The sequence below is a fragment of the Mauremys reevesii genome, linkage group 1, assembly GCF_016161935.1.
Source record: "Mauremys reevesii isolate NIE-2019 linkage group 1, ASM1616193v1, whole genome shotgun sequence".
NCBI lineage: Eukaryota > Metazoa > Chordata > Testudines > Geoemydidae > Mauremys > Mauremys reevesii.
The window spans coordinates 116,323,750-116,346,002 of NC_052623.1; the positions used below are offsets into that span (position 1 = coordinate 116,323,750).

The window sequence follows — 22,253 nt, forward strand, 5'->3', positions numbered from 1 at the left end:
TCCAGTTTTTATTTTGTTAAATGTAAGTTTGATAAAATGAAGTGAGGAAGCTAAAAAACCCAAACCTCATTGATTACTTGCAAGAAACTTGTAAGACATGTCTATGTGGTATGAATTATACATTCAATTATCAGAGTGTTTGATTTGTAGTGGAACACACATAAAGGTTAATTTAAAATTCCTACAATAACAAAATGTGCAAAGAATGCAAATTTTGGTTTTAAATATGTAGTACTGGATCTGTAGCTTCATATTAGTGAATTCTGTCAAGTTTATTAGATAATAAACAAGCATGGGAGTTTTATACAAGAATATTCTAGGAACAATTCAGTATAGAATGCCATCTGGAGAATTTTTAAGAAAGGCATTATATGATAGACCTAAAAAAACATAACATTTTCTTAGCAATGTTTAAGAAATACTTTTAGTGTATCCTGTAAGACTGAAAAAAAATCATGTATAAAACAAAATTATATATATTTGATTTTAAAGGACTGTACTGATTTAAAGATAGAAAAAGGCTGTACATCTCCACTCACCTAGAAATCACACTGGGAAAAATAAGAACAGGAAAACAGTTTATGGTATTTGCCTAAACATGCTGCATTCCAGTTTCAAATGCAATATTCAAGTAAACCCTCAATGCACAGCAGGATACATTTAAACAGAATTAAGCAACTCCTCCCTAAAGTCAGACATTAGTAGTTTCTAATGACTAGTTAATGCTCTTACAAATACCTGTTAAGTATGGTGATGACTGATACGCATAGAAGGGTAGTTTTTATAAATCGTCACCAACTTCTTATAGTCCTTTAATTATTAAAGGACATCATCAGTACATGTCCAAACAACTAATTTCTAACAACTACAATGTACAAAGTGAACCTACGGATAGATATTATGTTATATAAAAACCTGTTTTGAATTATTAGCAATAAATTGAGCTATGGTAGTGACTAGAGAAGTAAGTAACAGTGTTTTTTTCAAAATACAGTAGTATCTGTTCAGTTTAACCTTGCATTTTTCTTTTAAATGAGTGGCTCAAAATCTCATGGAGAAAATCCCATGCCCCTTTTTGTTACATATGGTTTCTATTTAATTATGAAGAAAGACTGCTCCAAAATGCATAATGTCAACTCATGATTGTTTGCATAACAACTGCCAAGCAGTGTGAGCTTGCCAGGCAACAACTCAAGCCACAATGTTACGTGCCCACATCTGCCCCAAAGTGAAGTGGTTCCAAGATCAAATCGGTCACAGGACAGCACACACAACAATTTACAGCATAATATAACAGATCCACACATGACCTTGGAGAGATCATTATTTTAATAAAGAGCTGCTTGGCACCTATTCATCCTCAAAGATACCTGTCTACTACAGCTGAGCACTGTAGCGCTCTGCCAATGGGAGAGATTCTCTTGTCACTGTAGGTAATCCACTGTTGGAATTATTAATAATATTTGAAATTATTAAGAACATAAGAACGGCCACACTGGGTCAGAGCAAAGGTCCATCTAGCCCAGTATCCTGTCTTCCAACAGGATACAGGATACACTTTGGGGCCAATGCCATGTGCCCCAGAGGGAATGGACAGAACAGGTAATCATCAAGTGATCCATCCCCTGTTGCCCATTCCCCAGCTTCTGGCAAACACAGGCCAGGGACATCATCCCTGCCCATCCTGGCTAATAGCCAATTAATATTAATATGGGAAATCACTAAACACCATACATTCCTTTATTAAATCCAAATACCAAATGGTATTTATACAATTGCTCTAAACATGCCTAAAAAGCCTAATAAGCAATTTACTACATCCAAACAATAACAAAGCATTTAAAAGCATTTGATCAAGATACTTACAAACAGGCTAAACCCAGGCATGCTTAGACCCAGGCAAGTATTAGCAATGAACCCTTTAAGAGTTTACTTTTTATACCCTTTAACAAGCAAGTGATGTCACTGCCATTTATTGACTTCAGCTAAAAAACAATTGGAGACAGTTCACCCTTATTTCCAGTCTTAATCCAGATAAGATTTACAACCTCCTTTCTCCCCAAGGCCTTTCCTCCTCTCCTTGCTGTCCAACAGTTTTCCTGTTGCACCTGAGTTCACACAGGCTTTAACACTGTGGGTTGGGGAAGGGCTATGTTGGCTCATTTTAAGTCATTCTTTGTGTGATTTCAAACCATCTGCAGTCAGCCCTATCAGTCAGAGGCTTCTTTTTAGAAACTTCCCCTTATTTCATTAGTTATTCTTTGCACCGGACATCCTCCCTACTTCATTTCTTTTGGCATTATAACATTATTTCCAAGGCCTTCCTTCTACTTGCTAGACAGGGCCTTTCTTCATAACATACATATATTTCCTTAACCAAACAAACTTACTTTAGTTCTTTAATTTTATACTAATCCTACATGCACCTCCCCGGAAGGCAGTAGAAAGGTTGATGGAAGAATTCTTTCATCTACCTAGTGCTGTCTACACCTGGGATTGAGGTCGTCTTAACTATGCTGCTCAGGGATATGGATTTTTCACACTCCTGACCGATTTAGTTAAACCAACCTAATTTTCTAGTGTATACCAGGCCCAGGATACTTCTTGTTTGGTATGGTTCTTGAACTCACTTCCACCCCATCAGATTGTTTACTGGCTTCTTTTAGCAGCTGAACTTGGGGAGGATCTAAGCCAGGGGTTGGCAGCCTTTGGCGCATGGCCCATCAGGGTAATCCACTGGCAGGCCACGAGACGTTTTGTTTACGTTGATCGTCTGCAGGCACAGCTCCCCGCAGCTCTCAGTGATCTAAGACCCCTGATCTAAGTTGATCTGATTTCAATGGGAAAAGACATTTCATTAATAGAGTATATTTGGGGATGTGCCAGAACCTTCCTAAACAGAAATCTGAAACAAATTCTTCCTTTTCTCCTAACACCTGGTTTAAGATCATATAAAAGTTGGGTGGTTCAATTTGAAATTTGCTCATCAGACCACTCGACCTGTGCTATGTACAACTCAAAAACTGAAACACTGCAGATAACATATGAAACAGCACCTTGCAGGGGGCACTACAGGAAATGCAGACAGTCCTCTCCTGAGCTGCGCAGATGTTTCCAGACATTCCTCTAGTTATGTAGGAGACTCTATATCAGTGGTTCTCAAAGCCGGTCCGCCGCTTGTTCAGGGAAAGCCCCTGGCGGGCCGGGCCTGTTTGTTTACCTGCCACATCCACATGTTCAGCAGATCGCAGCTTCCACCGGCCGTGGTTCGCCGCTCCAGGCCAATGGGGGGCGCAGGCCGAGGGATGTGTTGGCCTCCCTTCCTGCAGCCTGAATTTTTCAGGATCAGCGAACAGCCACTGTTGCTTGTCTTGTTACCATTAGTATTTAACCTACTTTTAATCCCTTAGAATTTAGACCCCTCCTTCAGCCTTAAATGCATTTCTCCCTAACTATAAAAAAAAATAAGTGCTGGTACTACAGCTGGACTGACCATCATAACAGTCTTAATACTGTCAACATATATCAGATCAAAATATTCAACTGAGCCCTTACTAACAGAAAATCAAACCCTAATGATTCAGAAAACAGAACCTCTGCAGTCCTTTATTTAGTCCCAAATTAAAATCCATTGCAACAATACTACAAGATATAAAGACCATATTAGACAACTCATGAGCTAAAAGTTCAGCACACGATTAAGTATTTGGCAGGATCAGTGTCCTGTCTCAGCTAATGCTGTGAAGGTACCTGTAATAATTCTATATATTTTGCAAGACATATGTTGTTCCTAAAAAAGGGGATAAGAAACACTTTCAGTATGCTTAAAGGAGCTTGAGTTGCAGTAAGAGAAGCTAAAAGAGCTAAAATTTAACTCAGGTTGAGAGTTAGGAATACTAAAAATCCTAAATATTTGTAGATTTAAAGTTTTTCATGAGTTCAAATTTATGGAAAATAAGCATGTCATCTTTGATAAGAGTTACAGCTAAAGCTTTGGTGCTATCATTCTGCACAGAGAAAACCTTTAATCTTATCATTTGCACTATTTTTCCTTCTACTTATGTAGAATATTTAAATAAAATTATAAATTTAGAGCAAATAGTCTATTCTAGATTGAAACATGTTATATTTAAGTTTGAAGATTACTTTTTACTCCAGAGAAAACCATCCCCAATGAGACATTAAGAGTGGAATGTGTTGAAGAATCAGAATCACATTACTGCCTTTATCATTCAACTGCTTCTAAAGGAGATAAAGCTAAAGGTGATCATGGAGGGAACAAAGGAAAATAATATAACTTCTGTTTGCTTGCAGTCGTGATCAGTGAATGGAGAGAAATGCATACAAACTTTATCCTCTCTTCCTTTTCAGACCTTTCTTTACGTGGTGGGGGGAGCGCGCAGGGAGACAGAGGGCTTTCCTTAAAGATACGAAAATTAGGAGATTAGAGCCAATTAATCTCTCTCAAAAAAAGAGATGCACTTATCTAGAAAATGGTAATAATGGCACAAGTTTCTGAAAGAATAACAAGAGAAATCTCTACAACTGAACAATTCAGAAGAGGGAAAGATACAACTCCCCTCCCAAATATACACACACACACACACACTTCAAACTCTGCTGCCCTTCACCAAGGTAAACAAGCATCTGCCCCTTCCTCTTTAAAGGCCCATGAATTATTGACATTCCACTTCCTGTTTGCTTGGTGTGGATACCTCACATCGCATCTTCCCAGCTGACCATGCTGGCTCCACATGAACCACTGTGGTGCTGTTGGATCTGCTGAGTATATGGGTAGAGGAGACTGTCCAGGCCCAGCTTTGCTCCAGACGTAGGAACTTTGATACCCACAGGCAGATTTCTCTTGCTTTGTGTGATAAGGGCGATGAATGAGACACGGTGCAGGTGCAGAGAGAAGATAAAGGAGCTGAGGCAGGCATACCAGAAGGCCTGGGAGCCAAACCGTCGCTCCAGCGCTGTGCCCAAAAGCTGCTGCTTCTATAAGGAGCTGCACACCATCCTTGGCGGTGACCCCACCTCCACTGCCAAGAGCCCTGTGGATACCTCAGCAGGGCTGGAGGCAGCAGACTTAACCCCAAGGACAAAGTCATGGACAAGGAGGTGCCCGGGTGCACAATGCATCCTTATGGCTTAACCCCTTCCTGTCTGCGCTGTAGCTGGGGGGACAGGAGGTGGCTCAGTTATGTCGGTGGCCAGCAGCAGCCTGGAGATGTTAGCTACGTTTCGGCACTGAGCGGGCAGGAAGGGACAAGCTGTTTCCAGCCACAGGGGAGTGGGCAGGCGGGGGGAGGGAGGGGGGAAGGAAAGAAATGAGCTCTGCAAAGACATGGGCCACATCATCCATCACCACCCACTCCTCCGCGGCTGGAAGCAGCTCCCATCCCTCCTGCACAGTGCCAAAAGGCTGCTTCTGGCCACATTCTGGTGTGAACCCCTGGCATAAATCGGGGGGGGGGGCACATGTGACCCTGCATGCTCCCCCTTGTGTTGCCTCAGGAAGACGTGGTACCAGGAGAGGCGGGTCCATCCCAGGGGCCCAGCCAGGCATGGAAGGTGGAGAGGCAGGAGGGTCAGTCGGTCAGTCCCTCCCACCTCCATGTGAGAGTTGTGTACCGGAGTGTGTGTGTGCGTGTCATCTCTTCCTGTGTGTGTATGTGTGTGTGTGTAGGGGTGGCGGGCCGTCACCCCTCCCAGTGTGAACCGTAAAGCCTTAAAGATAAGAAGGTACATAAAAATAATCCAATTACACAGTATTTCTTTTTAATGGGGGCTCAAGCAACTTGATGTTAATTTGAACGTTTGTACTGCATAGTTCTGATTGATTGCCATTGAACTCACTTGAATACAAGTAATTTTACCAGATGTCCCACGTTCAGCATAGGGAAATATAGTCACCCTACATATTAGTATACTTAAAATGAGCTTTACAGCATCTCCCCCTACTGGCTAAGTATCACCTTGGTTCTCCACCATTTCTTATTACACATATGAATTGAATAAAGTTCAACTCATATTTTTACAATTCAGAAGATGCTGATATTCACCCTCTTCCCCCATGCAAAGGCAGAGTCTGTGAGAATATTATTTGATTTCAGGGTGTAGATGGGGACAAAAGACAGAGAGGCAGGGAAGGGTAAACCAGTGGTTAAACATGCAGGGTGTGGCCATGACTAACGGGTAACAATGGTAGTCAGTCAATGAAAAATGTCTAGTAGATCGACAAAATCTGTGTGATAAGTGGAAAAGTGCCACATGCCATAGAATTAGTCAGTTTTATCCTGCCTTTTATAATGAGATTTCTTATGAGGGTAATTTGCCCAGTGAACCAAGACTAGAAAGTCTTTGTAGGTGCTAGTTATGCAGAGTGCTATTACCCTGTCCAGGATTTTAATTATAAGTATTGTAGCATTTGCTGTGAATATTCTGTCAAACTCCATCCTCACATCCCTGTGGAGGGCAAGTACTAACAATACTGGAAAGGGCTCATCAAGCAAGTATTCTTTGAATTTGAATACTACAATATTTCCCTTGGGGAGTTTTAGAATGTGCCTATTCTCTCCTAGTGATCATTGGTTTTATGTTGTTTTTACTGTTATATTCCATTGTTCCTGGTTTGCTTGTGTAAGGAGGTCCACCCTCTCCCCTTTTTTTTGGTTATGTCTTTCTTTTTGAGCAGCCAATTCAAGACCCGGTCACTATATTTTTGCATTTTTTGGTTGCACTTGTCTTGGTAACCGTTGAATATTTTAGCACACACTGTTAGTCCAAATAAAAAGACCCTTGCACTTGGAAGGTACTGTATCATCTTTGACTTTTTTGGCTCCTTGGAAACACATTTTGTCATCCTAGTTCATATTAAGGTCTCTTTCAGTTGCTCAACTTTTACATTGTTAACCCTTCTGATTTTATTTCACTAATCCCCCAGCATCTTGGGGTACTGTTACTATGGTAAAAACAAGTAGAAAAAGAAGAAACCTGAAGAAGAGCTCTGTGTAAGCTCAAAAGCTTGTCTCTTTCCCCAGTAGAAGTTGGTCCAGTAAATCAAAGAAGAAAAAAGGGAAATAAGTCTAATTAAATGTTTCCTTTCCAGATCACCTTTAAAAAGTATGAAATGTATAGTTTAAGGGTTCTTGAATTTGGAAAAGCCAGTGTATACTGTCTATTGAAGATTATGTGCAGCGTACGTGCTTATGTAGTTTGCATGTGCACACAGCACATTCTTTTTATTTTGCTATGTGTTAATTTTCAGTCACTCAACATTTCTTAATTTGTTTTTTTAAATTCAAACTTAACAAAAGGGGTAATACTAATTGAAAACAATATACATGCCAAACTGGAAGTTTTAGAAATGAGCTATCACAGTGCAAAAGAAACAAAACTTAACTTTTGTCTTGGAGTATGATCATGCTCCTTTTCTGCAATAACTGGATAATTATCAAACAAAAAAACCCCAGATTTTACACAACTATGTAAAAGAAGTCACCTTAGGAGTAAGAACAAACATAAAAATAGCAAAGAATCCTGTGGCACCTTATAGACTAACAGACGTTTTGGAGCATGAGCTTTCGTGGGCGAATACCCACTTCGTCGGATGTCTTGCATCCGACGAAGTGGGTATTCACCCACGAAAGCTCATGCTCCAAAACGTCTGTTAGTCTATAAGGTGCCACAGGATTCTTTGCTGCTTTTACAGATCCAGACTAACATGGCTACCCCTCTGATACTTGACAAACATAAAAATGTTATCAAAATTCTTCCTGAGGTGACATTTTTCAAGTATCTGAAAAATAGATTACTAAAAACAATGGAACAGAATGGCCATCTCAATGGCAAAAAACCCACCCTTTTCTAAAGATTCATCTGCACTAGGAAAATGACCCATTTTGAACAATGACTGTCAGCAACTGGCTCTCAAATCATGTTGACATGCTTCTACAAGAAGGTGGGACAAAACCCTTGTCAGCCCCACAGAAATTATGATTCCAGGTCTCAGTTATGCTTTCTGTAATGGTTCTAAAAATGCCCCTCTTCCCCCTGCACTAGCAGGTACACCATTCTTAATACCAGTTAAGAAGGAATCATTGTCAGTAACTGGTCATTTTCCTTGGTATACGTGAATCCTTAGTTCCACAAGACAGAACAAAGACAAAATATTTCTCCTAAAAACACTTACACAGAATAGCAGCAACAAGAACACAGGGACCATCACATCAATTTTAAGATGACTGAAAATGGAATAAATGACTAAATTCAAAGCTATATGACCTGTGCAATTAGGTTTTAACCACCGTAAAAGCCAGCAAGCTGACATTAATTTTTCAATTCCAAAATCCCCATAGCAATGTTTATGTTAGTTCCCATATAAGGTTGCTGTTTATAAGAAACACTTAAACTGACTATAAGACAGTATATCTGTATAAGGCATCCAGCTTGTGCCTTGAAGATAATTTAACGCATATGGATACAGAAGCCAAAGCCAGCCCCTGAAGGATCAAAGCATGAAGAAGCTGGTACTTACAGTGTGTAGACTTGCCAACAGAAGAATTGCACAAGTAATCTTTCCCATATATAGCTTTACCCTGAACATTCAGCATTTGCATATTTTTCTTGTGGTTATTACTGGTGGTAGTGATAAAAAACAATGTGACTTAGCAAACCACTTCCTACTTTTGGCCATTAAAGTATCTCACACAGCAAACCAACAGAAGGAGTTCACTAAATTCCACACTCCAGCTCCTGCCATGGCAAACCGCGATCCTAAGGCCATCAGGACAGAGCAGAAAGAAAACACTTGCCTCCTCAGAAAAGGGGACTAAATTCAAGTGCCCTTCCAATATTTTAAAACAACGTAAGCAAAAAGGCCTGCTCTTGGAAGAGGAATTACACAATAGAGGGAGGGGAAGAAGAGCAGAAAAATAGATGGTAAGTGCTGTGTGTGTCATCCAAACGCTAGGCACTTAAATATATACATTTATTTTAACACAATTACATGACATGAAAGACCAACAGCTTTAGTCACCACAAGCAGTAAACAACAATAAGCAGGCACCCAACCTTTGGCAGCTAACAGGCCCGGTGAATACAGAGCTTCTCCCCTTATCCATGTGCCGGAGCTAGGAACCCTTTTACACTGTTCTCCTGGTTGTTAACAAAGGAAGCAGAGAGTCCTTTACCTTACCTTAATGAAGGGAGCCAGCTTCACTTTTCTGCCCCATCTCCTAGAAAACTGCCCCCCTTGCTGGCAGCCTCATCAGAGGCAAAGGATACAGTGGGTACAGAGACTGAACTACCTTCTAATTCCTGGGCAGGAAGGAAGGGCACTGGCAGGACATCATGGGGGATCTGGCACAAAAAGGAGTTGTGCTACACTTGTTCTATGGACAAACAGGGCATTAAATTTGCCTTTTTGAAAGATGTCTGAAAATGTGGCATGTGACTTCAAAGGGACTGAGCAGTTCTCTATTAACAAGCAAAAGAACTAATACTCTCTCTCAGGATTCAGAACAGTTGCTTGCCTTTAGTATGCAATCATACTAAAAGAAGTGCAGATCTCCTTAGCAGTGTACTCTTAGGCTATGTCTACTTTGCACACCTCTTGTGGCAGCGTGTAGGGTACGTGTAGCTACATGCTGCACTGCAAAGCAGGCTACATCCACACTGCAATGTGGAGCGACCCAGGTCAGTGAAAGGCTCAGGCATGGGGGAGAAGCAGTGGGAAAAAGCTTGGAACTTGCCAGAGCCTTTCCCCGCAGTAGGGAAAGACTCCAGCAGCAGGGAGGCAGAATACACTACACGCTAAAAACAGCAGCGTAGATGGGGAAGCATGGCATGGGCTGGTAGAGAGCGGTGTAGAGTACATACCCATAGGGTTTAGGGGTGTCTTTAACTCTACTCATGTGACCCTAAGGGACTATGTGGTGCAGGCTCTGGGCGGCGCTTACCTCAAACAGCTCCCGGAAGCAACGGCATGTCCTCCCTCCAGCTCCTAAGAGCCAAGTGGAGCACAGCCGGAAGACTGTGTCCAGAAGAGGACAACGCGATGCAGGGAGCAAAGCAGATCCCAGACGTGGAGACAGGAGACACCATCTAAGGAGGGCGCACTAGCAACCCCAAGCTAATTCCCAGCATGGCCAGCAGGAGGCGCCGTGGGGGTGAGTCCCACCCTACAATAATCTTGCAACCCCGTTTTGGGTCAGGACCCCCAGTTTGTGAAATGCTGGTCTCCCCCGTGAAATCTGTATAGTATAGGGTAAAAGTACACAAAAGACCAGATTTCATGACAGAGACAAGATTTCACGGTACATGACGCGTTTTTCACAGCTGTGAATATGGTAGGGCCCTGCACATGTACCTGTATGCTGCAGCGTGGATGCAGCCTGCATTTCACAGCGGTGTGTAGCTACATGTACGCTATGCACAGCCACAAGTGTAGGCAACGCCTTACTTTTGGGAATGGCTACCATTAGCAGATCAGGGTGAAAGCCATGCTGTGGAAGTGAAAGGCTCTTAGGGATACTGGGCCAAATTCTGCCCTGACTTCCACGAGGTTGCACAGGGTGTAAATCAGGGCAGAATCTGGTTCCCAGCTCAGATTTTAATGGCAAGAGTATGACTAAAATCCGTGCAACTCTGCAAACATCCCCAACAATACATCTCACTGGAAGCCTTTAAAAACAAGATTTTTATCTGTGGCTTTACCAAAGAAATGAGGAAGCAGATAGTTTTCACATTGCACAGCATCTGTGCATAAGTAGCTTGCCTCTTTTTAAAGAGAGATTTATTCTTTTTCCTTGCAGAAGTATCTGTGCCCCTTGAAATATTTCTAAAAGGTATATTCTCTTAGCCTATGTCTACACTACAGACCTTACAGCAGCACAGCTTTACCGCTTCAGCTACGCTGCTGTAAATTCTCCTGTGTAGCCGCTCAGTGCTGTCGCCAGCATAATTAAACCACCCACAACATGCAGCTGTAGTTATGTCGGCAAAAGAGCATCTCTTTGCCAACACAGCGCTGGCCACACCAGCACTTTTGTTGGTGAAACTTATGCCGGTCGGGGGGGGGGGTGTTTCTTTTTCACACCCCTGACCAACAAAAGGTTTGTCGACAAAAGTGCTAGTGTAGACAAAGCCTTAGTTGTGAATATTCAACTCCCATTAATGTTCATTAACTACTCCAAAGCAATGAGGTAGTAAAAAACTCTGTAGAGTTTTTAAAAGAATCAGGAAGCTTTTTTTTTTTAAATCTGATAGTGCTTTGAAAATACTGAGTAACACACCAGCTTGCAATCCTACATTAGATTTTCCTAATTATTTTAAAGCCTTTTATAAATACCCATTATAACATAACTAGCTTGATCAATTAAAAAAAAGTTTAATGGTAAATTTTTTTTTCCTGGAACACTTTTAATTATAACTTTGAATTCTGAAGGTACCTTCTGAGTAATCTATTTATGGAAAAGTGATTAACAATCCACCTCTCTACTTTATTAGAGGTGAAACAGCTTTCCTAAAAGGATGTTTTCTTTCTGCTAGGTAAAGAATACCACAAAGTTAATGAACAAGGTATTTATAGGGCCAAATTTAGATCAGCCAAAACAGTCAGACTTTAATGAGACACTGCCAAAGAGTGACATTCAGCTCTGTGCAGAGGACCATCCAGGGCCTATGGCAAAACTTCAATCCCATTCAGCCCTGTTTTGAAGCACAGGCCTTGGGCTGGCCCACTGCACAGAGTTGAATTTCACCCTGGAATATCACAAAGGGCACTGCTAGGCTGACATTTAACAAACAAACTTATTAAGCAATAACAGAAATGTTGTATTTATAGGATCTATGATACTCACTCTGTGAGTAAGGGATTTAGTCAAGCCTATTACATAACTCTGTGTACCTCAAGGGCTTCCTTACAAAAGATTTTCAGTATAAAATGCATGCCCCACTCTTCATATTTTATTTATATCCTGATTACTTTAACCACACATTCCACTGCTTAATGTTAACAAACTCTTACTTTAGGTACTTCACATATTTTGCTCTCTACTCCCCAGTCTCACCATATCACATACAGGACTGTTTCCTCAGTATCTCTGTTTCTGTCTTCATGACACTTTAATTCACATATCCATAATAAAATGACACTGATAAGTTAACCATATAATTATCTTTACAAGCTGCTGCTTCCGGCACTGCACAATATTTCCTCATATGAACTTTTTATCTCTTGCCTGCAACTATTCTATCTAAGCTTGTGTAATAGTCACATGAAGTTTACCCAGATGACAAAATATGTTACAGCTTTACTTCTCAGAAGGATCATGACTACATCCAAGAAAGAAGTGTTTTTTCTGATCTTGGAGAAAGCAAATTCCAATCAAGATACAGGTTAAAATACAAGAGGCATTTAGAATGTTGATGTGTTTAAATTTCACATATCGGCAGCACTCCAGATATGTATATAGGAAGTCAAATACATATATATAGGAAGTCAAATATATAGGAAGTCAAATACAGTTTGTTGATTCATGGGGGCAGTAAAAGTTTTGTCACTTCAAGGAAAACTCAGATAAATTGCCGTTAAAAAGGAACTAAGACACCAAACATTAGCCTTTAAATTAGCCCATCTGAAGAAACTTAAACCCACTTATTTATACAGAATTTGACACTGGCAAACCAATGTAACTGCATTTGGCAGCTTTGTCTGCATCAACACCTTCTCCAGAGATTTGTGCCAAAACTAAAACAATTGAGAAATGCAACAAAGAGGAAGAGCAATGACATCAGGACCTTTTGGTCAATATATAGTAATTGATTAAATCCCTTCAGCCTGAGGCCTTGTGCGTTGCTATCCCTTCCTCATAGAGCCCTCTCCATTTCTCTTTCCCTCATCCCACTCCCAACATCAGGACTGGAGATGTGCTAGGCTTTCCAAGAGAAAATAGAAGCATCTTCCCAAGAAGGTGTCACATCCTAGGTCTTCCACTGAGTGACTGTGCTCACTGTCAGATACAGGAAGAAATTTTGAATGTGATTCTTCTTTTTCTACCTCCAACCTGTTACTCTTTATCTTACAGTCTGACTACCTGAATAACAACATCTACCGGTATTTGCATAAGTAATGCAGACTAGGGTTGGAATTTTCAAAGATATCTAAAGGAGAGAGGTGCCAAATTCCCAATGAAAGTACCAGCACAGGTATAGTTCATACATTGTATATTATTGTTTAATCGTCTTAGCAGCTCTCCTTTGGACTAACTCCTGTTTATTAATATAATTTGGGTCTTCAGAATAGAACTATTTCCTAGCTGAAGCATTACCAAGACTGGGTAAAGAACTAGCATCTATTACAAAGAGAAACCTTGGTAAAAGCACTTTAAATTGGCATAGCTCTTTTCTTAACTCATCAGTGACCATTCATATACTGTCTCTGCCAGTCTGCTTATCCCTGCTAGTTCTCAGTATGAACTCGGAGGAGTGGGCTAGTCATTCTGTGTAAGAGACCCAATCTCCTAAAATGTTTTCTAGAGCCGGAACTCCTAGCCTCACTACTTCCTCCACTACCACTTATTCCCAAACCAACATTAACTTTGTGAGCTAGCCAATCCTTTAGGTGATGAATTCCTTACGATTGGTCAAAGTCCTAAGAAGGAAAGCAGAGAAAACTGATTAGTAGTGTTGCTAGCACAGAATGGCTGCCATGTTCCAACCCAGAAGAAAATGCATTTCTATGACAGGTGAAGTGATATATTGTAACTTTCTGTAAAGTATTTTGGTATGCTTTGCTATGAAAGATGTTAAGATTATCTATCCACCATCACTCCAATTAATACTCAATGAGACTTGGGCTCCTAAGTGCAGTCACGTTTGAAAACCAGACTTAGGCACTTGCGGAATTTTATCCATCATCATTTCAGGATCTTTTGATCCTAGTGATCTGCAGGCTTGTTGTTGTCTTTTCTCATTCATCAGAATAGCATCTCCGCTAAGCCCTTCAGCTTTTGATTAGAAAACCAACTGAACAAACTTCAGGAAGTCACTTGAATTTAGTATTGTGTTTCTCAGCAAATACAGGTTATTTAAAATCCACAACGAGTAACAAATCGTGAGACTCTTAACAGTGGGATTTCTTCATTTTGTTTCCAGGGTCTGCAGTAGATCCCAACCATAATTTGCCTGCCTTGATTTGTGTCTTTTAAAAAAATTAAACAAACTAACTTTCATCCTTTCCTTCAGCATCTGTACACATCAGCTCGTGTAAATCACAGAACATGCAATGGAAGGCGTTTAAGGGCACCTTAAATCCTCTGTTCGTACTTTCCAGAGCTCTGGTCAGTCTAGTTTTAAAATCTAAAGTGATGGAGCTTCCACCATTTTCTGTGGAAGACTGCAGCACAGTTTAACTGGTATCTTATTGTCCATGCTTTCTTCCCAGTTTTCAAATGAAATTCTTCTTTTCCCAATTATATTTCTACTAGCCCCAGTTATATTCCATTGTGCTACCCTAAATAAGTATTCCTCCTTCTTTGCACCAGCACTATCAAAATACTTGCAGTTGGTTAAGATATCCACCACTACTGCTGAGGTAAGTTATACACACAGTTTTTAAAATTACTCCTGTCAAGTTAATCCTGTCAACCCAATTACAACAATTTTCAGTCCTCTGCTCTGAACTCTCTCCAGCAGGTTACCTTATCTCTAGCCTGTAGGTACTCAAAACTCAATTATCTAACAGTGATCTCACAAAAGAGAGAGAGTGACTATGACCTCCCTAATCCATGCCAAGAATGATGCACACAGAGAAAAACTGGAGGTATACAAGCACTTGAATTCTCTCTGCTTGCTGCTAAGTACTCAGACTTCCTTTTTCTTTCCAAAAATTCCTCCTCACACCCAACTTCCTTATGAAAGAAGCCTTACCTCATGGCAGATTGTATCTCCCCTTTTACTTGCTATTATTGCAAAGCCCTCCTCACAAGCCTGGCCTAGTAACATTTTGTGTTTCAGCATGCTAGCAGGAATATTTTTGTCCAGCAGATGGAGCCAGAGATCTATTAGATTTGAAAATAAAAATGCCCTCTCATCTCCAATAGTACATGAAAACCGAAGTGAAAATATTTTCCATTTGCAAATTTTAACGTGGGCTGGATCTTCAAAACAAGTGTCTGCATTCCCTCAGATGATGTAATTAACAGAAAATACCAATTTGTTCTACTCAGTTTTTAGCTACTATCTCTTCATACATATAAACGAGCTTGCCCCTAATTATTCCCAAAGGAAGTTCCATTACCACACATACACACCTCCCCAGCCCCTTTGAAAATCCATTTCCATCCTTGTTCTTTAGCGATCAGTCATATTCAAGATTTTGTACAAATTCCTCTCTTCAATCCCACTGCAACACTGTTCTTTCCTTTTACAAAACCAACTGGTTGCTTGGCAAGCAGCAGAGACATCTAAAGAAAGATGTAGCTCCTTTTCCTTCTTTACCAACACAGGAAAATTAAGCTCAAAGTCTGACTAGGGAGGTGACCTTTCAGTCTTTAATTTAACTCTGCATGGCTGTTAACCCATCCTGGAACATCTGTTCAAGCCAACTACCAGCCAGTGTCAAACCTCCCATTCCTGAGTAGACTCACAAAGAAGTTAGCCAAAGGAAAACTTCAAGCTCACCTGATTTAAACTAATATCCTAGACTGAGCACAATTTGGATTCAGGTCAGGACATGGAACACACAGAATCATTTTAGTGGCACTGATGGACAATCTCCTCATATCAATGGATAGAGGACAGACATCCATTCTCATCCTCCTGGAATAGGATTAAGGAGGTCTCTCTTATGTGATACTGCAACATTTAGCACAGTTGACCATGAGAAAGGCCCTTGTTGGAGGGATGTATCCAATGAGTAATGCTGAGAAACTGCACCTCCACGACTAAATAAATTTTAATTGACTCAATCCATGTCACTAGGCGTACGTGTGTATATAGGGTTGGGGTTTTTTTTGTTTGTTTGTTGTTTTTTTTAAGAGGTGTCGCAACCCCTTATGAGCCATTTACATAGTTCTTTATCAGTTAAACTGTTTACCTTTTGATCCATTCTGTTTGCTACTGTCACACCAGTGGCATTGCCAGGACTACGTCAGTAAGGAAAAGCGCAAGCATGGTGAATATTTGTCTCAACAACAGTACTACTATATTTACTATATTTTCAGCCTGGCAAGTCTTCATCCTTTTTAGGCTTCAGGAACTTCATCCTCCAGATTAGTTAACTCAAGCTTGAGGATAGGCTGGAAAATTCTTTAATTAGCAAGAGCCAATGATGGTTAACTTGAAAAAATACAACTACCCACTTATTTCTGTACTCAGGGTTTTTTGAAAGGGGGGCGGGGGAGAGACAGATGGGGAAAGTGAAGCACAAAGCTTAAGGCCCAGATTCGTAAATGTGTTTAGGCATTGCTGAGCTCAGTGTTGCAATGCTTGGCTGATTTAGGAGCCTAAATCTCCTTCCCAAAAGTGCGTTAGAGACTTGGAGATTTATGCTCCTAAGTGCCTAAATCACTTTGATCCTAAATCAGTCAGGCATTGAAATGCTGAGCATAGCAATACATAAATTCCTTTAAAAATCTTACTCAAAGTTACACAGTGATTCATGTCAGAGCCAAGAAATAATCCCAAACAGCCTGACTTGCAGTACTATGCTATAGTCTCTACTGTGCCCACTCCACATTTGTGGCATGAACGTTACCCAGGATAACTTACAGTTCACCATGAATTCATGTAATAGAAAAAGTCATTCTTTTACACACCAGAAGTGGTGGGAATGAGACTCACATGCCGCATTAGACAATTATGTTGATCTCAAAAGAAAGAAGACACAATTTCTAAATCCCCCACTTGCTGGAGGCATGAGAAACTGTCTATCTTGAAACTCGAATTTCAATTGTTCATATGTTTTATAGTGTTTCCACCTTGGGTAAACTGTGACAGCAAAATAAAAACTGATTTAAGGTCATAAGTGCACACTAAATGCCTCCACTAACCAGAATGTGGTACACAAAATAAAGGTATAATAATGTCACAGAATAAGAAAATGTAAATGTGCTTCCATTAAAACTTTTCTTCAATTAGTAAGTTCCACAAGTCTGTTACAATGAGTACTTCAGTCTGCTAGCATCTTGGAGGCAGAACCAGTACCCACTAGTTACTGGCTGCAGGGGAATGCCCTTCTCGCTGAAGTTCCCTCCAATTAAGACAACTTCCCTATACAAAAATAATTCAATTCTACTTTCCTACATTACTGATTGGTTTATACTCTGAGGAAAATGCACTGTAATTTCTCCCAATGCAGAGCATGGGAAACACCCCATAATGAAAAAACCCCAAATCTTTGGATGTCAATTTCCATCTCTATTCTGAATGATCTGCTTTTATCCACGGTGGGCCAGGTCTTATTCCTCAAAGGAAGGATATTGTCAAGTAAGCATGGATACATTTTCCTATTCCTCATTGTGCTGAGGTCCACAGATCCATTACAATGGGATTTTCACAACAGTGTGCCTCCTGGACTGGAAAAAGGATCATCCTTTAAATATGGACATTCAAAACATTATATATTTTATATACTTCATCTTCCCCAGGCAGTAAGGCATACAGAAAGCTTATGCCAAAAACAAAAACAAACAAAAAAAAAGACACTGGTGAAATACTGTATGACCAGCAAGCAGAATTCTTTGACCACGCTGCCACTAGCAGACCTCAGTACAGAAGAAATCATTTCTCTGTCCTGATAGTGTCAGTGCTCCTAACGTCTGGACTTTGATGCTTAACTGAAGGAGGAATGCCACGACAACAGTGAGGACTATTTGTCAAACAATAATACTGGGTGGTCTCATAAGAGAAAACTCCCAACTTCAAAAACTCTTCAGACTGGAGATGGTAGCTATTGGAAGATCTACTTTAAATCAATAAGAAGCACACCACCCCTTCCTCCAAGGGTTCACTCTAGGCTAGTTCTCTAAGGCCGTTCCCAGGTCTTGCTCTATGACCCTGTGGGGCTGGAAAAAGAGTTGCTTCCTTCAGGAAAGTCAAATCCCAACATGAAATATTAAGTGTGCTTAAAATTATGCATGTGCTTAATTAAGTGTTTTGCTGAATGGGAATGGACCACCAAACTGGTGGGAGGGATAGCTCAGTGGTTTGAGCATTGGCCTGTTAAACCGAGGGCTGAGTTCAATCCTTGAGGGGGCCATCAAGGGATCTGGGGCAAAAATCTGTCTGGGGATTGGTCCTGCTTTGAGCAGGGGGTTGGACTAGATGATCTCCTGAGGTCCCTTCCAACCCTGATATTCTATGGTGCATAAGAATGTACACAAAAAGGAATTAACCCCTCTTCCCTCTCCTCCCCATATCTGTCATAAAATGTGAACAGATTGCTTCAAGAGTTCTGTGATCAAGTCCCAGACAAAAAGCAATATTTACTAGAAAATATTTTCCATTGAAAAGCTTGTTTTCAACTACAGTTACAAGATAGAATGAATTCTATGTATATGGTAGTAGCACTGAAGGAGGAAAAAACAAGTTGTTACACATCAAGCTGGGATAGATGAGCTCAGTAGAAGAATTTAATTGTTTGGAGAAAAAAATGCAGTGAGTCATACTTGAAGTGTCTTGTTAAAGATTTATCAAGAATTCCTACTACAGGATCCAGAATAACTTTAAAGGGTTTGGAAAGAGAAGTATGTAAACTACTTGTGTAAGTTACCTACAAAAATAAATATTTTTTTACTTTGGGGCCTCATTCAAACTATACGGTATTACATTTCTGAGTTTATATAGTTCTTGAAATTCAGTATGAAAAATGCCTTGATGTTTTTGCATTCTAAGCAATATACATCAGCTTTTACCCATCAAACATTTATAGGGTGGTAGAACTCTTAGTCTAATCTTCATCTCTTCCACCGCTCTCCGCTGTTGCCCTCTGAGAAGTGAGCTTGTGACATCAAAGATAAATTCCCCTCCCCTTTAATTCCATCTCTACTCCCTCTTCTCCTAAAGTGAAGTGCTGAGATTGACACCAGAATTTCTCCTCCCCCAAAGTACTGAACACCTCCTATTCCACTCTTCCAAACATTCCCCAGCATGTAGCTGGTGAGACTCTTTCTAACAATTTGGAAAAGCATGAAACTACTCTCTGGACAAGACAAAACAGTCTCTGGATAATACCCTCTCCCCGACCCTCTCCACACACACGCACACGCACAAATGGGAAAACCCCTTCTGACCGGAAAATGTTTTTAGGAATACAATATAAATGAAGGGTTGTGAGCTGAACATCTCAAATGGCAAAAGCAGAGAGATGGCAAGTCAGCTAGTCAGCAGAGGAGACTGGAAAAATGCTGTTTTTTTATTAATATTAATTATCACTACAGTCTTCTCTGTCACCTTACATGCACAGCTCTGTGATATACTGCCTACCAGAAAACCCTACTGAAGTGTAGTGCCAGTCTACAAAAGGGTAGGTAAGTGTGTGTTGGTTTTTATAACATGTGGGGTAGTGTTTTGTTTAAAAGATTGTATGTTATGCCACAGAGGGTTAAACAAAAAAAATCACTTTCCAAAGCCCTCTCACATACTAGGAAAAAAACCCACTTGCCTGATGTTCTTTCCACCCTGATAATAGCTATAGTAGCACAGCATGGTGCATGCTGGAAGGACGCTGCAGAGCAGAGCAACCAGGACTTTGGAAATTAAACCTTTTTTGTGGCTTAGCTTCCCCAGTCCCTCATCTGCTGAGAGCATGAACACTCATTCTATTGGAGGATGCCAATATGCAACTTTACATTCACTTTTATTGTCTTTAAAGATTTGTTGATCACCTTGAACAACTGACTCGGCTCTGAATTAACCATGGTTGATTGCCTCCTTATGTCTTTTGGCTGCCTGTAATTTTTTTAAATTAAAAGTACTGAATAGGGAACAAAAATGTACTGATCTAAAAAATGTGCTATTTATGAAGCAGTTCCCATATCAAGTATCTTATCACTGATGATTTGTTACTCACTGAACAACAAATAAGGATGAATTAATGTGGTGCCAATGTGAGTGCCATACTTTATGCCAGGGGTTCTCAACTTTGTTTCTTTCTGAGGCCCACCCAACACACTACAAAAACTCCATGGCCCACCTGTGCTACAACAACTTTTTTCTGCATATAAAAGCCAGGGCCAACACTAGTGGGTAGCAAGCAGGGCAACTGCCTGAAGGCCCTACACCACAGGGGCCCCGCAAAGCCAAGTTGCTTAAGCTTTGGCTTCAGTCCCAGATGGTGGGGCTCAGGATCACATTTATCAGCTCCATGCAGTAGGGCTTCAGCTTTCTGCCCTGGGTGAGTCTAGTGCCAGTGCTGCTGGCAGCCCCACTCTGAAACCTACTCTCAGCCCCCCAAAGGGCCCCAGACCCCTGGTTTAGAACTGCTGTTTTATGCAATTCCACTATATTTTTAAATATATTGTAGCCCTAGACCAAATTGCAATAAGAACTCATTTTTATTCCACTAATATTGGGCAGAGAGACAGAAAAAAAGCAAAATAAATTCTCCAGCTGGTTAACCCTCTTTATATTTATCTATCATTTTTAGCACATCAGAAATTAGGGACTCAACAATTTAAGTTTATTTTTCAATTTGTTTAAATAACAGATACTAGTTTTTGGTATCTGTCAGTTACTGAATAAAGACACAAACTCAAGACCTCACTACCACTATGTCATTACTGAACTATTTCATCGTAATTTGAGAAAGTGAAGAGATTTTCTTCCATTAGAAAAGTAGAAATTCTAGAGTAATGAAAGCAGCACCACAGGTATGTGTGGAGTTCATAAAATGTTTAAGTGGGCAGCAATGAAACTAACCAGTGTCTTCTCAGTTTTATTGTGGATGCTGCTTGGCAAGACCGTTTCTCTTGGGGGAATTCTGTGCCACTACGTGTGTGCAGAATTCATGTCCCCTGCAGATTTTCCCTCTGCAGAATAATACATTCTGCTGCGGAGGCACTGCAATTACACCTTTTGCCCACCAGAGGCTGCTGTGGCGCAAGGAGAGAAGGCAGCTGGCTCAGGGCCAGAGCAACCAGCCCCGGAGAGGGAGGAGGGAAAGGCTGCCTTCTTCACGGCACCCTGGACCCTGCCCACAGGGTGTGGAGGTGAGGAGGCACAGGATATGGTGGGACAGAAAGAGTGGAGCCCACCGGGCTGCTGGGGAGTCACACAGACCGAGGTTCAGAAGGGCTAATGGGCAGGGGCACAGGAGCTAGTAGGGCAACAGAGAGGAGGGGTGGCTGAGTGGGGGTGCAGGGATATGTGGAGATGGGGAAAGGGGGTAGCTGAGTGGGGTGCTTGGAGACATAGGCAGGGGGGTGCAGGGGCACATGGGGACAGGGGCAGATGTGTCTGACTGAATGGGAGCGTATAGGGGTCAGCCAGGGTGTACATGGGGGACGCTTCCCAGCTCCCTAACAATCCCTCCCTCCCCCAAAAAAGAACCCCGTTCCATACTTCTCATTTAAACTACAATACAGAAACTTATTTCCCACACTCCTCAGAAGCAGTGCAAAGGCTTGGAGGAGTCAGGGGTAACAGAGGAGCTGAGAGAGAGGGAAGTAATTGCTGGGCAGGAGCCTGGAGGGTTGTTGGGTGTGCCAGCAATTACTTCCCTCTCCCTCAGCTCCTCTGTTACCCCTGACTCCCCCAAGCCTTTGCACTGCTTCTGAGGAGTGCGGGAAATAAGTTTCTGTATTGTAATTTAAATGAATTATTACTCAAAGTTCTGTATTAATATGCCTAGTAAGGAATCTATTTGTCAAAAAACACTTCCTGAATCTTTTTTCTTGTCTGTATTGTTGCAGACAATTTGTGATTTGAAATAAATCACCAAAATAATTGAAAGTGATAGGATTTTGTAGTGTTATTTTGACAAAATTTGCAGAATTTTATAATGTGGACAGTATTTTTATTTTTTTGACACAGAATGCCCCCAGGAGTAATTCCATAATCTTCGCATTCTTATTAGAAATCAACCAACAATTAAACTGGGCTGCTCAGCAATGTTCCGTCTAATTTTTTACCTCCATGCGCAGAATGAATTTTATGTGCACCAATATGGAGGTGATGTGTGGCGGGGCTTAAGGGTTCAGAGTGTGGGAGGGAGCTCAGGACTGGCGCACAGGGCTGGGGTGGTGGGG

At 41.1% G+C, this 22,253-nt stretch overlaps 1 protein-coding gene across 2 annotated transcripts in view; it reads right to left on the reverse strand.

The window, feature by feature from the left end:
* Positions 1-22,253, reverse strand: part of LIMS1 (LIM zinc finger domain containing 1) — a 129,154-nt gene that overhangs the window by 73,492 nt on the left and 33,409 nt on the right. The window contains exon 1 of one of the 2 annotated variants that reach the window (XM_039544877.1): positions 2,569-2,587. The exons of the other annotated variant lie outside the window; for it this stretch is intronic. The gene's annotated coding sequence lies outside the window, so the exon portion shown is untranslated. Of the gene's footprint in view, positions 1-2,568; positions 2,588-22,253 lie in introns of those variants that run through there. 2 annotated transcript variants of the gene reach the window in all.